Genomic DNA, 18,669 nt, shown 5'->3' with positions numbered 1-18,669 from the left:
AACAGAACACAACCGAACACTGAACACAAGAGAATACTACACAGAACACAAGAGAACACATGAGAACAAAACAGAACTCAACAGAACACAACCAAACACAACAGAACACTACATGTGAGAACACAAGAGAACACTACACTTGAGAATGCAACAGAACATAACAGAACACAGCAGAACACCACACATGTGAACACAACAGAATACAACAGAACACAACAGAACACTACAGGTGAGAACACAACAGAACACAACAGAACACCTCACATGTGAACACAACAGAACGCAACAGAACACTAAACATCAGAACAAAAGAGAACACATGAGAACACAACAGAACACAACGGAAGACTACGCCTGAGAACACAACAGAACAAAAAAGAACACTACACATATGAACAGAACAGAACAGAACAGAACAGAACACTACACATTCGAACACAACAGAACACTACAGAACACTACAAAACGCTACTCTTGAACACCTCAGAACACAACAGAACACAACAGAACACTATACATGAGTACGCATGAGAACACATGAGAACACAAGAGAACACAATAGAACACAACACAACACAAAAGAACAGTACACGTGAGAACACAAGAGAACACAAGAGAACACAGGAGAACACTACACTTGAGAACACAACAGAACACAAGAGAACACAACAGAACACTACACTTGAGAACACAACAGAACACAAGAGAACACTACACATGTACAGACATCAGAACACAACAGAACGCAACAGAACCCTAGAAATCAGAACACCACAGAGCACAAGAGAACACAACAGAACACAACAGAAGACAACACCTGAGAACTCAACAGAACACAACAGAACAATACACATCAGAACACAACAGAAGACAAAAGAACACTACACATGAGAACACATCAGAACAAAACAGAACACAACACAACACTACACTTGAAAACACAACAGAACACAAAAGAACACGACAGAACACAACACAATACTACACAGGAGAACACATCAGAACACAACAGAACACAACAGAACAGAAGAGAACACTACAAATGAGAACACATCAGGACACTAGAGAGCACAACAGAACATAACAAGACCACAGAACACATCAGAACACAGGAGAACACTAAAAAAGAGAATGAGATAAATGAGACTGGGGCTGCTTGCTTGTCTTGAAATATCAAACTTCAAAGATATATTTGGGTGTCCGTGCAGAGGGCCTCGGGTAAACTTGCTCCGAAAATGTGAACGTGTGCAGATAGCTCGCAGGCAGAAAGAGCGAGCCTGGAAAGCTGTAGCTCAGCCTCATCTGCCCATGGCACTGCTCGCACAGAGGCACAGAGACAGGGGCTGCTTGCTTGTCTTGCAACCTCAAACTTCCAAACGGATTTTTGGAGTCCGTGTCGGGCGCCTCCGGCAGCCTTGCTCTGAAAATGCGAACGTCTGCAGATAGCTCGCAGGCAGAAAGAGCTAGCCTGGAAAGCTGTTGCTCAGCCTCATCTGCCCATGGTACTGCTCGCACAGAGGCACAGAGACTAAGGCTGCTTACTTGTCTTGCCACCTCAAACTTCAAACGTAATTTAAGGGGTCCGCATTGGGCACGTCCTGCAGACCTGCTCCGAAAATGCGAACATCTGCAGATAGCACTTAGCCAGAAAGAGCTAGCGTGGAAAGCTGTAGCTCAGTCTCATCTGCCCATGGCACTGCTCGCACAGAGGCACAGAGACTGGGGCTGCTTGCTTGTCTTGCCCCCTCAAACTTCAAACACAGCTTAGGTGGCACGTGTCGGGCGCCTCCTTCAGCCCTGCTCCGAAAATGCAAACGTCTGCAGATAGCTGGCAGCCAGAAAGAGCTAGCCTGGAAAGCTGTTGCTCAGCCTCATCTGCCCATGGCACTGCTCGCACAGAGGCACAGAGACTGGGGCTGCTTGCTTGTCTTGCCACATCAAACTCCAAAAGTAGCTTAGGTGGCCCGTGCCGGGCGCCTAAGGCAGCCCTGCTCCGAAAATGCAAACGTCTGCAGATAGCTCGCAGCCAGAAAGAACTAGCCTGGAAAGCTGTTGCTCTGCCTCATCTGCCCATGGCACTGCTCGCACAGAGGCACAGAGATTGGGGCTGCTTGCTTGTCTTGCCACCTCAAACTTCAAACGTACATTTGGGGGTCCGTGCCGGGCCCCTCCGGCAGCCTTGCTCCGAAAATGTTAATGACTGCAGATAGCTGGCAGCCAGAAATAGGTAGCCTGGAAAGCTGTTGCTCAGCCTCATCTGCCCATGGCACTGCTCGCACAAAGGCACAGAGACTGGGGCTGCTTGCTTGTCTTGCCACATCAAACTCCAAAAGTAGCTTAGGTGGCCCGTGCCGGGCGCCTAAGGCAGCCCTGCTCCGAAAATGCAAACGTCTGCAGATAGCTCGCAGCCAGAAATAGGTAGCCTGGAAAGCTGTTGCTCAGCCTCATCTGCACATGGCACTGCTCGCACAGAGACACAGAGACTGGGGCTGCTTGCTTGTGTTGCCCCCTCAAACTTCAAACGTACATTTGGGGGTCCGTGCCGGAGCCTCCGGCAGCCTTTATCCGAAAATGCGAACGACTGCAGATAGCTCGCAGCCAGAAAGAGCTAGCCTGGAAAGCTGTTGCTCAGCCTCATCTGCCCATGGCACTGCTCGCACAGAAGCACAGAGATTGGGGCTATTTGCTTGTCTTGCCACCTCTAACTTCAAACATATCTTGGGTGGTCCATGCAGGGGGCCACCGGCAGCCCTGCTCTAAATAAGCGAGTGTCTGCAGATAGCTCGCAGCCAGAAAGAGCTAGCCTGGGAAGCTGTTGCTCAGCCTCATCTGCCCATGGCTCTGCTCGCACAGAGGCACAGAGACTGGAGCTGCTTACTTGTCTTACCCCCTCAAACTTCAAACCTATCTTTGGGGTTCCGTGCCGGGCTCCTCCGGCAGCCCGACTCTGAAAATGCGAACGTCTGCAGATAGCTCGCAGGCAGAAATATCTAGCCTGGAAAGCTCTTGCTCAGCCTCATCTGCCCATGGCACTGCTCGCACAGAGGCACAGAGACTGGGGCTGTTTGATTGTCTTGCCACCTCAAACTTCAAACGTACATTTGAGGGTCCGTGCCGGGCGCATCCGTCAGCCTTGATCAGACAATGCAAACGTCTGCAGATAGCTCGCAGGCAGAAATATCTAGCCTGGAAAGCTGTTGCTCAGCCTCATCTGCCCATGGCACTGCTCGCACAGAGGCACAGAGACTGGGGCTTCTTGCTTGTCTTGCCACCTCAAACTTCAAACGTAGCTTTGGGAGTCCGTGCAGGGGGCCTCCTGCAGCCCTGCTCTAAATAAGCGAGTGTCTGCAGATAGCTCGCAGGCAGAAAGAGCTAGCCTGGAAAGCTGTTGCTCAGCCTCATCTGCCCATGGCACTACTCGTACAGAGACACAGAGACTGGGGCTGCTTGCTTGTCTTGCCCCCTCAAACTTCATAACTATCTTTAGGGGTCCGTGCCGTGCTCCTCCGGCAGCCCTACTCTGTAAATGCGATCGTCTGCAGATAGTTCGCAGCCAGAAAGAGCTAGCCTTGAAAGCTGTTACTCAGCCTCATCTGCCCATGGCACTGCTCGCACAGAGGCACAGAGACTGGGGCTACTTGCTTGTCTTGCCACCTCCACCTTCAAACGTAGCTTTGGGGGTCCGTGCAGGGGACCTCCGGCAGCCCTGCTCTGAAAATGTTAACGACTGCAGATAGGTGGCAGCCAGAAATAGGTAGCCTGGAAAGCTGTTTCTCAGCCTCATCTGCCCATGGCACTGCTCGCACAGAGGCACAGAGACTGGGGCTGCTTGCTTGTCTTACCCCATCAAACTCGAAACGTAGCTTAGGTGGCCCGTGCCAGGCGCCTCCGGCAGCTCTGCTCCGAAAATGCAAACGTCTGCAAATAGCTTGCAGCCAGAAAGAGCTAGCCTGGAAAACTGTTGCTCAGCCTCATCTGCCCATGGCACTGCTCGCACAGAGACACAGAGACTGGGGCTGCTTGCTTGTCTTGCCCACTCAAACTTCAAAAGTACATTTGGGGGTTCTTGCCGGGCGCCTCCGGCAGCCTTGCTCCGAGAATGTTAACGACTACAGATAGCTGGCAGCCAGAAATAGGTAGCCTGGAAAGCTGTTGCTCAGCCTCATCTGCCCATGGCACTGCTCGCACAGAGAAACAGAGACGGGGGCTGCTTGCTTGTATTGCCCCCTCAAACTTCAAACGTAGCTTAGGTGGTCCGTGCAGGGGGCCTCCGGCAGCCCTGCTCTAAATAAGCGAGTGTCTGCAGATAGCTCGCAGGCAGAAAGAGCTGGCCTGGAAAGCTGTTGCTCAGCCTCATCTGCCCATGTCACTGCTCGCACAGAGGCACAGAGACAGGGGCTGCTTGCTTGTCTTGCCCCTCAAACTCCAAACATAGCTTAGGTGGCACGTGTCGGGCGCCTCCGGCAGCACTACTCCAAATATGCAATCGTCTGTAGATAGCTCGCAGCCAAAAAGGGCTAGCCTGGAAAGCTGTTGCTCAGCCTCATCTGCCCATGGCACTACTCGCACAGAGGCACAGAGACTGGGGCTGCTTCCTTGTCTTGCACCCTCTAACTTCAAACTTATCTTAGGTGGTTCGCGCCGGGCGCCTCAGGCAGCCCTGCTCCGAAAATGCGAACGTCTGCAGACAGCTCGCAGCCAGAAAGGGCTAGCCTGGAAAGCGGTTGCTCAGCCTCATCTGTCCATGGCACTGCTCGCACAGAGAAACAGAGACTGGGGCTGCTTGCTTGTATTGCCTCCTCAAACTTCAAACGTAGATTAGGTGGTCCTTGCAGGGGGCCTCCAGCAGCCCTGCTCTAAATAAGCGAGTGTCTGCAGATAGCTCGCAGCCAGAAAGTGCTAGCCTGGAAAGCTGTTGCTCAGCCTCATCTGCCCATGGCACTGCTCGCACAGAGGCACAGAGACAGGGGCTGATTGCTTGTCTTGCCCACTGAAACTTCAAACCTATCTTTGGGGGTCCGTGCCGGGCTCCTCCGGCAGCCCTACTCTGTAAATGCGAACGTCTGCACATAGTTCGCAGGCAGAAAGTGCTAGCCTTAAAAGCTGTTGCTCAGCCTCATCTGCCCATGGCACTGCTCGCACAGAGGCACAGAGACTGGGGCTGCTTGCTTGTCTTACCCCATGAAACTCCAAACGTAGCTTAGGTGGCCCGTGCCGGGCGCCTCCGGCAGCCCTGCTCTGAAAATGCAAACGTCTGCAGATAGCTCGCAGCCAGAAAGAGCTAGCCTGGAAAGCTGTTGCTCAGCCTCATCTGCCCATGGCACTACTCGCACAGAGGCACAGAGATTGGGGCTGCTTGCTTGTCTTGCCCCCTCAAACTTCAAAACTATCTTTAGGGGTCCGTGCCGTGCTCCTCCGGCAGCCCTACTCTGTAAATGCGATCGTCTGCAGATAGTTCGCAGCCAGAAAGAGCTAGCCTTGAAAGCTGTTACTCAGTCTCATCTGCCCATGGCACTGCTCGCACAGAGGCACAGAGACTGGGGCTACTTGCTTGTCTTGCCACCTCCACCTTCAAACGTAGCTTTGGGGGTCCGTGCAGGGGAACTCCGGCAGCCCTGCTCTGAAAATGTTAACGACTGCAGATAGGTGGCAGCCAGAAATAGGTAGCCTGGAAAGCTGTTTCTCAGCCTCATCTGCCCATGGCACTGCTCGCACAGAGGCACAGAGACTGGGGCTGCTTGCTTGTCTTACCCCATCAAACTCGAAACGTAGCTTAGGTGGCCCGTGCCAGGCGCCTCCGGCAGCTCTGCTCCGAAAATGCAAACGTCTGCAGATAGCTTGCAGCCAGAAAGAGCTAGCCTGGAAAGCTGTTGCTCAGCCTCATCTGCCCATGGCACTGCTCGCACAGAGACACAGAGACTGGGGCTGCTTGCTTGTCTTGCCCACTCAAACTTCAAAAGTACATTTGGGGGTTCTTGCCGGGCGCCTCCGGCAGCCTTGCTCCGAGAATGTTAACGACTACAGATAGCTGGCAGCCAGAAATAGGTAGCCTGGAAAGCTGTTGCTCAGCCTCATCTGCCCATGGCACTGCTCGCACAGAGAAACAGAGACGGGGGCTGCTTGCTTGTATTGCCCCCTCAAACTTCAAACGTAGCTTAGGTGGTCCGTGCAGGGGGCCTCCGGCAGCCCTGCTCTAAATAAGCGAGTGTCTGCAGATAGCTCGCAGGCAGAAAGAGCTGGCCTGGAAAGCTGTTGCTCAGCCTCATCTGCCCATGTCACTGCTCGCACAGAGGCACAGAGACAGGGGCTGATTGCTTGTCTTGCCCCTCAAACTCCAAACATAGCTTAGGTGGCACGTGTCGGGCGCCTCCGACAGCACTACTCCAAATATGCAATCGTCTGTAGATAGCTCGCAGCCAGGAAGGGCTAGCCTGGAAAGCTGTTGCTCAGCCTCATCTGCCCATGGCACTACTCGCACAGAGGCACAGAGACTGGGGCTGCTTCCTTGTCTTGCACCCTCTAACTTCAAACTTATCTTAGGTGGTTCGCGCCGGGCGCCTCAGGCAGCCCTGCTCCGAAAATGCGAACGTCTGCAGACAGCTCGCAGCCAGAAAGGGCTAGCCTGGAAAGCGGTTGCTCAGCCTCATCTGTCCATGGCACTGCTCGCACAGAGAAACAGAGACGGGGGCTGCTTGCTTGTATTGCCTCCTCAAACTTCAAACGTAGATTAGGTGGTCCTTGCAGGGGGCCTCCAGCAGCCCTGCTCTAAATAAGCGAGTGTCTGCAGATAGCTCGCAGCCAGAAAGTGCTAGCCTGGAAAGCTGTTGCTCAGCCTCATCTGCCCATGTCACTGCTCGCACAGAGGCACAGAGACAGGGGCTGATTGCTTGTCTTGCCCCCTGAAAGTTCAAACCTATCTTTGGGGGTCCGTGCCGGGCTCCTCCGGCAGCCCTACTCTGAAAATGCAAACGTCTGCACATAGTTCGCAGGCAGAAAGTGCTAGCCTTAAAAGCTGTTGCTCAGCCTCATCTGCCCATGGCACTGCTCGCACAGAGGCACAGAGACTGGGGCTGCTTGCTTGTCTTACCCCATGAAACTCCAAACGTAGCTTAGGTGGCCCGTGCCGGGCGCCTCCGGCAGCCCTGCTCTGAAAATGCAAACGTCTGCAGATAGCTCGCAGGCAGAAAGAGCTAGCCTGGAAAGCTGTTGCTCAGCCTCATCTGCCCATGGCACTACTCGCACAGAGGCACAGAGATTGGGGCTGCTTCCTTGTCTTGCCCCTCTAACTTCAAACTTATCTTAGGTGGTCCGCGCCGGGCGCCTCAGGCAGCCCTGCTCCGAAAATGCGAACGTCTGCAGATAGCTCGCAGCCAGAAAGGGCTAGCCTGGAAAGCGGTTGCTCAGCCTCATCTGTCCATGGCACTGCTCGCACAGAGAAACAGAGACGGGGGCTGCTTGCTTGTATTGCCCCCTCAAACTTCAAACGTAGATTAGGTGGTCCTTGCAGGGGGCCTCCAGCAGCCCTGCTCTAAATAAGCGAGTGTCTGCAGATAGCTCGCAGCCAGAAAGAGCTAGCCTGGAAAGCTGTTGCTCAGCCTCATCTGCCCATGGCACTGCTCGCACAGAGGCACAGAGACAGGGGCTGATTGCTTGTCTTGCCCCCTGAAACTTCAAACCTATCTTTGGAGGTCCGTGCCGGGCTCCTCCGGCAGTCCTACTCTGTAAATGCGAACGTCTGCACATAGTTCGCAGGCAGAAAGTGCTAGCCTTAAAAGCTGTTGCTCAGCCTCATCTGCCCATGGCACTGCTCGCACAGAGGCACAGAGACTGGGGCTGCTTGCTTGTCTTACCCCATGAAACTCCAAACGTAGCTTAGGTGGCCCGTGCCGGGCGCCTCCGGCAGCCCTTCTCTGAAAATGTGAACGTCTGCAGATAGCTCGCAGCCAGAAAGAGCTAGCCTGGAAAGCTGTTGCTCAGACTCATCTGCACATGGCACTGCTTGCACAGAGGCACAGAGACTGGGGCTGCTTGCTTTTCTTGCCCCCTCAAATGTCAAACATAACTTTTCGCATCCATGCAGGGCGCCTCCGGCAGCCCTTCTCTGAAAATGTGAACGTCTGCAGATAGCTCGCAGCCAGAAAGAGCTAGCCTAGAAAACTGTTGGTCAGCATCATCTGCCCATGGCACTGCTCGCACCGAGAGAGACTGGGGCTGCTTGCTTGTCTTGCCACCTCAAACTTCAAACATAAATTTGGCGGTGCGTGCAGAGGGTCTCCGGCAACCCTTCTCTGAAAATGCGAAGGTCTGCAGATAGCTCGCAGGCAGAAAGAGCTAGCCTGAAAAGCTGTTGCTCAGCCTCATCTGCCCATGGCACTGCTCGCATAGAGGCACAGAGACTCGGGCTGCTTGCTTGTCTTGCTCTCTCAAACTTGAAACATACCTTTGCGCATCCATGCCAGGTGCCTCCGGCAGCCCTGCTCCCAAAATGAGAACGTCTGCAGATAGCTTGTAGCCAGAAAGAGCTAGCCTGGAAAGCTGTTGCTCAGCCTCATCTGCCCATGGCACTGCTCGCACAGAGGCACAGAGACAGGGGCTGCTTGCTTGTATTGCCCCCTCAAACTTCTAAACGTAGATTAGGTGGTCCTTGCAGGGGGCCTCCAGCAGCCCTGCTCTAAATAAGCGAACTTCTGCAGATAGCTCGCAGCCAGAAAGTGCTAGCCTGGAAAGCTGTTGCTCAGCCTCATCTGCCCATGGCACTGCTCGCACAGAGGCACAGAGACAGGGGCTGATTGCTTGTCTTGCCCCCTGAAACTTCAAACCTATCTTTGGGGGTCCGTGCCGGGCTCCTCCGGCAGCCCTACTCTGTAAATGCGAACGTCTGCACATAGTTCGCAGGCAGAAAGTGCTAGCCTTAAAAGCTGTTGCTCAGCCTCATCTGCCCATGGCACTGCTCGCACAGAGGCACAGAGACTGGGCCTGCTTGCTTGTCTTACCCCATGAAACTCCAAACGTAGCTTAGGTGGCCCGTGCCGGGCGCCTCCGGCAGCCCTGCTCTGAAAAAGCAAACGTCTGCAGATAGGTCGCAGCCAGAAAGAGCTAGCCTGGAAAGCTGTTGCTCAGCCTCATCTGCCCATGGCACTACTCGCACAGAGGCACAGAGATTGGGGCTGCTTCCTTGTCTTGCCCCTCTAACTTCAAACTTATCTTAGGTGGTCCGCGCCGGGCGCCTCAGGCAGCCCTGCTCTGAAAATGCGAACGTCTGCAGATAGCTCGCAGCCAGAAAGGGCTAGCCTGGAAAGCGGTTGCTCAGCCTCATCTGTCCATGGCACTGCTCGCACAGAGAAAAAGAGACGGGGGCTGCTTGCTTGTATTGCCCCCTCAAACTTCAAACGTAGATTAGGTGGTCCTTGCAGGGGGCCTCCAGCAGCCCTGCTCTAAATAAGCGAGTGTCTGCAGATAGCTCGCAGCCAGAAAGTGCTAGCCTGGAAAGCTGTTGCTCAGCCTCATCTGCCCATGGCACTGCTCGCATAGAGGCACAGAGACAGGGGCTGATTGCTTGTCTTGCCCCCTGAAACTTCAAACCTATCTTTGGGGGTCCGTGCCGGGCTCCTCCGGCAGCCCTACTCTGTAAATGCGAACGTCTGCACATAGTTCGCAGGCAGAAAGTGCTAGCCTTAAAAGCTGTTGCTCAGCCTCATCTGCCCATGGCACTGCTCGCACAGAGGCACAGAGACTGGGGCTGCTTGCTTGTATTACCCCATGAAACTCCAAACGTAGCTTAGGTGGCCCGTGCCGGGCGCCTCCGGCAGCCCTGCTCTGAAAATGCAAACGTCTGCAGATAGCTCGCAGCCAGAAATAGGTAGCCTGGAAAGCTGTTGCTCAGCCTCATCTGCCCATGGCACTGCTCGCACAGAGGCACAGACACTGAGGCTGCTTGCTTGTCTTGCCACCTCAAACTTCAAACATACCTTTGCGAATCCATGCCGGGCGCCTCAGGCAGCCCTGCTCCGAAAAAGCGAACGTGTGCAGACAGCACGCAGCCAGAAAGAGCTAGCCTGAAAAGCTGTTGCTCAGCCTCATCTGCCCATGGCACTGCTCGCACAGAGGCACAGAGACTGGGGCTGCTTGCTTGTCTTGCCACCTCAAAATTCAAACGTATCTTAGCTGGTCCGTGCCAAGCTCCTCCGGCGGCCCTTCTCTGAAAATGCGAACGTCTGCAGATAGCTCGCAGCCAGAAAGAGCTAGCCTGGAAAGCTGTTGCTCAGACTCATCTGCACATGGCACTGCTTGCACAGAGGCACAGAGACTGGGACTGCTTGCTTGTCTTGCCACCTCCACTTTCAAACGTAGCTTTGGGGGTCCGTGCAGGGGACCTCCGGCAGCCCTGCTCTGAAAATGTTAACGACTGCAGATAGGTGGCAGCCAGAAATAGGTAGCCTGGAAAGCTGTTTCTCAGCCTCATCTGCCCATGGCACTGCTCGCACAGAGGCACAGAGACTGGGGCTGCTTGCTTGTCTTACCCCATCAAACTCGAAACGTATCTTAGGTGGCCCGTGCCAGGCGCCTCCGGCAGCTCTGCTCCGAAAATGCAAACGTCTGCAGATAGCTTGCAGCCAGAAAGAGCTAGCCTGGAAAGCTGTTGCTCAGCCTCATCTGCCCATGGCACTGCTCGCACAGAGACACAGAGACTGGGGCTGCTTGCTTGTCTTGCCCACTCAAACTTCAAAAGTACATTTGGGGGTTTTTGCCGGGCGCCTCCGGCAGCCTTGCTCCGAGAATGTTAACGACTACAGATAGCTGGCAGCCAGAAATAGGTAGCCTGGAAAGCTGTTGCTCAGCCTCATCTGCCCATGGCACTGCTCGCACAGAGAAACAGAGACGGGGGCTGCTTGCTTGTATTGCCCCCTCAAACTTCAAACGTAGCTTAGGTGGTCCGTGCAGGGGGCCTCCGGCAGCCCTGCTCTAAATAAGCGAGTGTCTGCAGATAGCTCGCAGGCAGAAAGAGCTGGCCTGGAAAGCTGTTGCTCAGCCTCATCTGCCCATGTCACTGCTCGCACAGAGGCACAGAGACAGGGGCTGCTTGCTTGTCTTGCCCCTCAAACTCCAAACATAGCTTAGGTGGCACGTGTCGGGCGCCTCCGGCAGCACTACTCCAAATATGCAATCGTCTGTAGATAGCTCGCAGCCAGGAACAGCTAGCCTGCAAAGCTGTTGCTCAGCCTCATCTGCCCATGGCACTACTCGCACAGAGGCACAGAGACTGGGGCTGCTTCCTTGTCTTGCACCCTCTAACTTCAAACTTATCTTAGGTGGTTCGCGCCGGGCGCCTCAGGCAGCCCTGCTCCGAAAATGCGAACGTCTGCAGACAGCTCGCAGCCAGAAAGGGCTAGCCTGGAAAGCGGTTGCTCAGCCTCATCTGTCCATGGCACTGCTCGCACAGAGAAACAGAGACGGGGGCTGCTTGCTTGTATTGCCTCCTCAAACTTCAAACGTAGATTAGGTGGTCCTTGCAGGGGGCCTCCAGCAGCCCTGCTCTAAATAAGCGAGTGTCTGCAGATAGCTCGCAGCCAGAAAGTGCTAGCCTGGAAAGCTGTTGCTCAGCCTCATCTGCCCATGGCACTGCTCGCACAGAGGCACAGAGACAGGGGCTGATTGCTTGTCTTGCCCCCTGAAACTTCAAACCTATCTTTGGGGGTCCGTGCCGGGCTCCTCCGGCAGCCCTACTCTGTAAATGCGAACGTCTGCACATAGTTCGCAGGCAGAAAGTGCTAGCCTTAAAAGCTGTTGCTCAGCCTCATCTGCCCATGGCACTGCTCGCACAGAGGCACAGAGACTGGGGCTGCTTGCTTGTCTTACCCCATGAAACTCCAAACGTAGCTTAGGTGGCCCGTGCCGGGCGCCTCCGGCAGCCCTGCTCTGAAAATGCAAACGTCTGCAGATAGCTCGCAGCCAGAAAGAGCTAGCCTGGAAAGCTGTTGCTCAGCCTCATCTGCCCATGGCACTGCTCGCACAGAGGCACAGAGATTGGGGCTGCTTCCTTGTCTTGCCCCTCTAACTTCAAACTTATCTTAGGTGGTCCGCGCCGGGCGCCTCAGGCAGCCCTGCTCCGAAAATGCGAACGTCTGCAGATAGCTCGCAGCCAGAAAGGGCTAGCCTGGAAAGCGGTTGCTCAGCCTCATCTGTCCATGGCACTGCTCGCACAGAGGCACAGAGACGGGGGCTGCTTGCTTGTATTGCCCCCTCAAACTTCAAACGTAGATTAGGTGGTCCTTGCAGGGGGCCTCCAGCAGCCCTGCTCTAAATAAGCGAGTGTCTGCAGATAGCTCGCAGCCAGAAAGTGCTAGCCTGGAAAGCTGTTGCTCAGCCTCATCTGCCCATGGCACTGCTCGCACAGAGGCACAGAGACAGGGGCTGATTGCTTGTCTTTCCCCCTGAAACTTCAAACCTATCTTTGGATGTCCGTGCCGGGCTCCTCCGGCAGCCCTACTCTGTAAATGCGAACGTCTGCACATAGTTCGCAGGCAGAAAGTGCTAGCCTTAAAAGCTGTTGCTCAGCCTCATCTGCCCATGGCACTGCTCGCACAGAGGCACAGAGACTGGGGCTGCTTGCTTGTCTTACCCCATGAAACTCCAAACGTAGCTTAGGTGGCCCGTGCCGGGCGCCTCCGGCAGCCCTGCTCTGAAAATGCAAACGTCTGCAGATAGCTCGCAGACAGAAATAGGTAGCCTGGAAAGCTGTTGCTCAGCCTCATCTGCCCATGGCACTGCTCACACAGAGGCACAGACACTGGGGCTGCTTGCTTGTCTTGCCACCTCAAACTTCAAACATACCTTTGCGAATCCATGCCGGGCGCCTCAGGCAGCCCTGCTCCGAAAATGCGAACGTGTGCAGACAGCTCGCAGCCAGAAAGAGCTAGCCTGGAAAGCTGTTGCTCAGCCTCATCTGCCCATGGCACTGCTCGCACAGAGGCACAGAGACTGGGGCTGCTTGCTTGTCTTGCCACCTCAAAATTCAGACGTATCTTAGCTGGTCCGTGCCAAGCTCCTCCGGCAGCCCTTCTCTGAAAATGTGAACGTCTGCAGATAGCTCGCAGCCAGAAAGAGCTAGCCTGGAAAGCTGTTGCTCAGACTCATCTGCACATGGCACTGCTTGCACAGAGGCACAGAGACTGGGGCTGCTTGCTTTTCTTGCCCCCTCAAATGTCAAACATAACTTTTCGCATCCATGCAGGGCGCCTCCGGCAGCCCTGCTCTGTAAATGCGAACGTCTGCAGATAGCTCGCAGCCAGAAAGAGCTAGCCTAGAAAACTGTTGGTCAGCATCATCTGCCCATGGCACTGCTCGCACCGAGAGAGACTGGGGCTGCTTGCTTGTCTTGCCACCTCAAACTTCAAACATAAATTTGGCGGTGCGTGCAGAGGGTCTCCGGCAACCCTTCTCTGAAAATGCGAAGGTCTGCAGATAGCTCGCAGGCAGAAAGAGCTAGCCTGAAAAGCTGTTGCTCAGCCTCATCTGCCCATGGCACTGCTCGCATAGAGGCACAGAGACTCGGGCTGCTTGCTTGTCTTGCTCTCTCAAACTTGAAACATACCTTTGCGCATCCATGCCAGGTGCCTCCGGCAGCCCTGCTCCCAAAATGAGACCGTCTGCAGATAGCTTGTAGCCAGAAAGAGCTAGCCTGGAAAGCTGTTGCTCAGCCTCATCTGCCCATGGCACTGCTCGCACAGAGGCACAGAGACAGGGGCTGCTTGCTTGTATTGCCCCCTCAAACTTCTAAACGTAGATTAGGTGGTCCTTGCAGGGGGCCTCCAGCAGCCCTGCTCTAAATAAGCGAACTTCTGCAGATAGCTCGCAGCCAGAAAGTGCTAGCCTGGAAAGCTGTTGCTCAGCCTCATCTGCCCATGGCACTGCTCGCACAGAGGCACAGAGACAGGGGCTGATTGCTTGTCTTGCCCCCTGAAACTTCAAACCTATCTTTGGGGGTCCGTGCCGGGCTCCTCCGGCAGCCCTACTCTGTAAATGCGAACGTCTGCACATAGTTCGCAGGCAGAAAGTGCTAGCCTTAAAAGCTGTTGCTCAGCCTCATCTGCCCATGGCACTGCTCGCACAGAGGCACAGAGACTGGGGCTGCTTGCTTGTCTTGCCACCTCCAACTTCAAAAGTAGCTTTGGGGGTCCGTGCAGTGGACCTCCAGCAGCCCTGCTCTGAAAATGTGAACGTCTGCAGATAGCTGGCAGTCAGAAAGAGCTAGCCTGGAAAGCTGTTGCTCAGCCTCATCTGCCCATGGCACTGCTCGCACAGAGGCACAGAGACTGGGACTGCTTGCTTGTCTTGCCCCCTCGAACTTCAAACATACCTTTGGGGGTCCGTGCAGGGGGCCTCCGGCAGCCCTGCTCCGAAAATGCGAACGTCTGCAGATAGCTCGCAGCCAGAAATAGGTAGCCTGGAAAGCTGTTGCTCAGCCTCATCTGCCCATGGCACTGCTCGCACAGAGAAACAGAGACGGGGGCTGCTTGCTTGTATTGCCCCCTCAAACTTCAAACGTAGCTTATGTGGTCCGTGCAGGGGGCCTCCGGCAGCCCTGCTCTAAATAAGCGAGTGTCTGCAGATAGCTCGCAGGCAGAAAGAGCTGGCCTGGAAAGCTGTTGCTCAGCCTCATCTGCCCATGGCACTGCTCGCACAGAGGCACAGAGACAGGGGCTGATTGCTTGTCTTGCCCCTCAAACTCCAAACATAGCTTAGGTGGCACGTGTCGGGCGCCTCCGGCAGCACTACTCCAAATATGCAAACGTCTGTAGATAGCTCGCAGCCAGAAAGAGCTAGCCTGGAAAGCTGTTGCTCAGCCTCATCTGCCCATGGCACTGCTCGCACAGAGGCACAGAGACAGGGGCTGATTGCTTGTCTTGCCCCCTGAAACTTCAAACCTATCTTTGGGGGTCCGTGCCGGGCTCCTCCGGCAGCCCTACTCTCTAAATGCGAACGTCTGCAGATATTTCGCAGGCAGAAAGTGCTAGCCTTAAAAGCTGTTGCTCAGCCTCATCTGCCCATGGCACTGCTCGCACAGAGGCACAGAGACTGGGGCTTCTTGCTTTTCTTGCTCCTCAAACTTCAAACGTAGCTTAGGTGGTCCGTGCAGGCTGCCTCCGGCAGCCCTGCTCTGTAAATGCGAACGTCTGCAGATAGTTCGCAGGCAGAAAGTGCTAGCCTGGAAAGCTGTTGCTCAGCGTCATCTGCCCATGGCACTGCTCGCACAGAGGCACAGAAACTGGTACCGCTGGCTTGTCTTGCCCTCTCAAACTTCAAACGTACATTTGGGGGTCCGTGCCAAGCTCCTCCAGCAGCCCTGCTTTGAAAATGCGAACGTCTGCTGATAGCTCGCAGTCAGAAAGAGCTAGCCTGGAAAGCTGTTGTTCATCCTCATCTGTCCATGGCACTGCTCACACAGAGGCACAGAGACTGGGGCTGCTTGCTTGTCTTGCCACCTCAAACTTCAAAAGTAGCTTTGGGGGTCCGTGCAGTGGACCTCCAGCAGCCCTGCTCTGTAAAATGTGAACGTCTGCAGATAGCTGGCAGTCAGAAAGAGCTAGCCTGGAAAGCTGTTGCTCAGCCTCATCTGCCCATGGCACTGCTCGCACAGAGAAACAGAGACGGGGGCTGCTTGCTTGTCTTGCCCCCTCAAACTTCAAACATAGCTTTGGGGGTCCGTGCAGGGGGCCTCCGGCAGCCCTGCTCTAAATAAGCGAGTGTCTGCAGATAGCTCGCAGGCAGAAAGAGCTGGCCTGGAAAGCTGTTGCTCAGCCTCATCTGCCCATGTCACTGCTCGCACAGAGGCACAGAGACAGGGGCTGATTGCTTGTCTTGCCCCTCAAACTCCAAACATAGCTTAGGTGGCACGTGTCGGGCGCCTCCGGCAGCACTACTCCAAATATGCAAACGTCTGTAGATAGCTCGCAGCCAGAAAGAGCTAGCCTGGAAAGCTGTTGCTCAGCCTCATCTGCCCATGGCACTGCTCGCACAGAGGCACAGAGACAGGGGCTGATTGCTTGTCTTTCCCCCTGAAACTTCAAACCTATCTTTGGATGTCCGTGCCGGGCTCCTCCGGCAGCCCTACTCTGAAAATGCGAACGTCTGCACATAGTTCGCAGGCAGAAAGTGCTAGCCTTAAAAGCTGTTGCTCAGCCTCATCTGCCCATGGCACTGCTCGCACAGAGGCACAGAGACTGGGGCTTCTTGCTTTTCTTGCTCCTCAAACTTCAATCGTAGCTTAGGTGATCCGTGCATGCGGCCTCCGGCAGCCCTGCTCTGTAAATGCGAACGTCTGCAGATATTTCGCAGGCAGAAAGTGCTAGCCTGGAAATCTGTTGCTCAGCCTCATCCGCCCATGGCACTGCTCGCACAGAGGCACAGAGACTGGGGCTGCTTGCTTGTCTTGCCACCTCAAACTTAAAACAGAGATTTGCGGGTCCGTGCAGGATGCCTCCGGCAACCCTGCTCTGAAAATGCGAACGTCTGCAGATAGCTCTCATCCAGAAAGAGCTAGCCTGGAAAGCTGTTACTCAGCCTCATCTGCCCATGCCACTGCTCGCACAGAGGCACAGAGACTGGGGCTTCTTGCTTGTCTAGCCACCTCAAACTTCAAACGTAGATTTTGGGGTCCGTGCAGGGTACCTCCGGCAGCCCTGCTCTGAAAATGCGAACGTCTGCAGATAGCTCGCAGTCAGAAAGAGCTAGCCTGGAAAGCTGTTGCTCAGCCTCATCTGCCCATGGCACTGCTCTCACAGAGGCACAGAGACTGGGGCTGCTTGCTTGTCTTGCCCCTCAAACTTCAAACGTAGATTTGGAGGTCCGTGCTGGGGACGTCCACCAGTCCTGCTCCGAAAATGTGAATGTCTGCAGATAGCTCGGAGCCAGAAAGAGCTAGCCTGGGAAGCTGTTGCTCAGCCTCATCTGCTCATGGCACTACTCGCACAGAGGCACAGAGACTGGGGCTGCTTGCTTGTCTTGCCACCTCAAACTTAAAACATAGATTTGGGGGTCCGTGCAGGATGCCTCTGGCAGCCCTGCTCTGAAAATGCGAACGTCTGCAGAAAGATCGCAGCCAGAAAGCGCTAGCCTGTAAAGCTGTTGCTCAGCCTCATCTGCCCATGGCACTTCTCTCACAGAGGCAGAGAGACTGGGGCTGCTTGCTTGTCTTGCCACCTCAAATTTCAAACGTAACTTTGAGGGTCCGTGCACGGGGTCTCCGACAGCCCTGCTCTGAAAATGCGAACGTCTGCAGATAGATCGCAGCCAGAAAGAGCTAGCCTGGAAAGCTGTTGCTCACCCTCATCTGCCCATGGCACTGCTCGCACAGAGGCACAGAGACTGGGGCTGCTTGCTTGTCTTGCCACCTACAACTTCAAACGTACCTTAGATGGTCCGTACCGGGGGGCTCCGACAGCCCAGCTCTGAAAATGCGAACATCTGCAGATAGCTCGCAGCCAGAAAGAGCTAGCCTGGAAAGCTGTTGCTCAGCCTCATCTGCCCATGGCACTGCTCGCACAGAGGCACAGACACTGGGGCTGCTTGATTGTCTTGCCTCCTCAAACTTCCAACGTAGCTTTCGAGTTCCGTGCAGGGGGGCTCCAGCAGACCTGCTGTGAAAATGCTTACGTCTGCAGATAGCTCGCAGGCAAAAAGAGCTAGCCTGGAAAGCTGTCGCTCAGCCTCATCTGCCCATGGCACTGCTTGCACAGAGGCACAGAGACTGAGGCTGCTTGCTTGTCTTGCCCCCTCAAACTTCAAACGTAGCTTTGGGAGTCCGTTCAGGAGTCCTCCAGCAGACCTGCTGTGAAAATGAGAACGTCTGCAGATAGATCGCAGGCAGAAAGAGCTAGCCTGGAAAGCTGTTTCTGAGACTCATCTGCCCATGCCACTGCTCGCACCGAGGCACAGAGATTGGGGCTGCTTCCTTGTCTTGCCACCTCAAACTTGAAACACAGATTTGGCGGTGCGTGATAAGGGTCTCCGGCAGGCCTGCTCTGTAAATGCGAACGTCTGCAGATAGTTCGCAGGCAGAAAGTGCTAGCCTGGAAAGCTGTTGCTCAGCCTCATCTGCCCATGGCACTGCTCGCACAGAGGCACAGAGACTGGGGCTGCTTGCTTGTCTTGCCACCTCCAACTTCAAAAGTATTTTAGGTGGTCCGTGAAGGGGGCCTCCGGCAGCCCTACTCTGAAAATGCGAACGTCTGCAGAGAGCTCGCAACCAGAAAGAGCTAGCCTGGAAAGCTGTTGCTCAGCCTCATCTGCCCATGGCACTGCTCACACAGAGGCACAGAGACTGGGGCTGCTTGCTTGTCTTACCCCATGAAACTCCAAACGTAGCTTAGGTGGCCCGTGCCGGGCGCCTCCGGCAGCCCTGCTCTGAAAATGCAAACGTCTGCAGATAGCTCGCAGCCAGAAATAGGTAGCCTGGAAAGCTGTTGCTCAGCCTCATCTGCCCATGGCACTGCTCACACAGAGGCACAGACACTGGGGCTGCTTGCTTGTCTTGCCACCTCAAACTTCAAACATACCTTTGCGAATCCATGCCGGGCGCCTCAGGCAGCCCTGCTCCGAAAATGCGAACGTGTGCAGACAGCTCGCAGCCAGAAAGAGCTAGCCTGGAAAGCTGTTGCTCAGCCTCATCTG

This window comes from Opisthocomus hoazin, chromosome 16, assembly GCF_030867145.1.
Source record: "Opisthocomus hoazin isolate bOpiHoa1 chromosome 16, bOpiHoa1.hap1, whole genome shotgun sequence".
Lineage (NCBI taxonomy): Eukaryota > Metazoa > Chordata > Aves > Opisthocomiformes > Opisthocomidae > Opisthocomus > Opisthocomus hoazin.
This window is presented reverse-complemented; position numbering follows the sequence as displayed.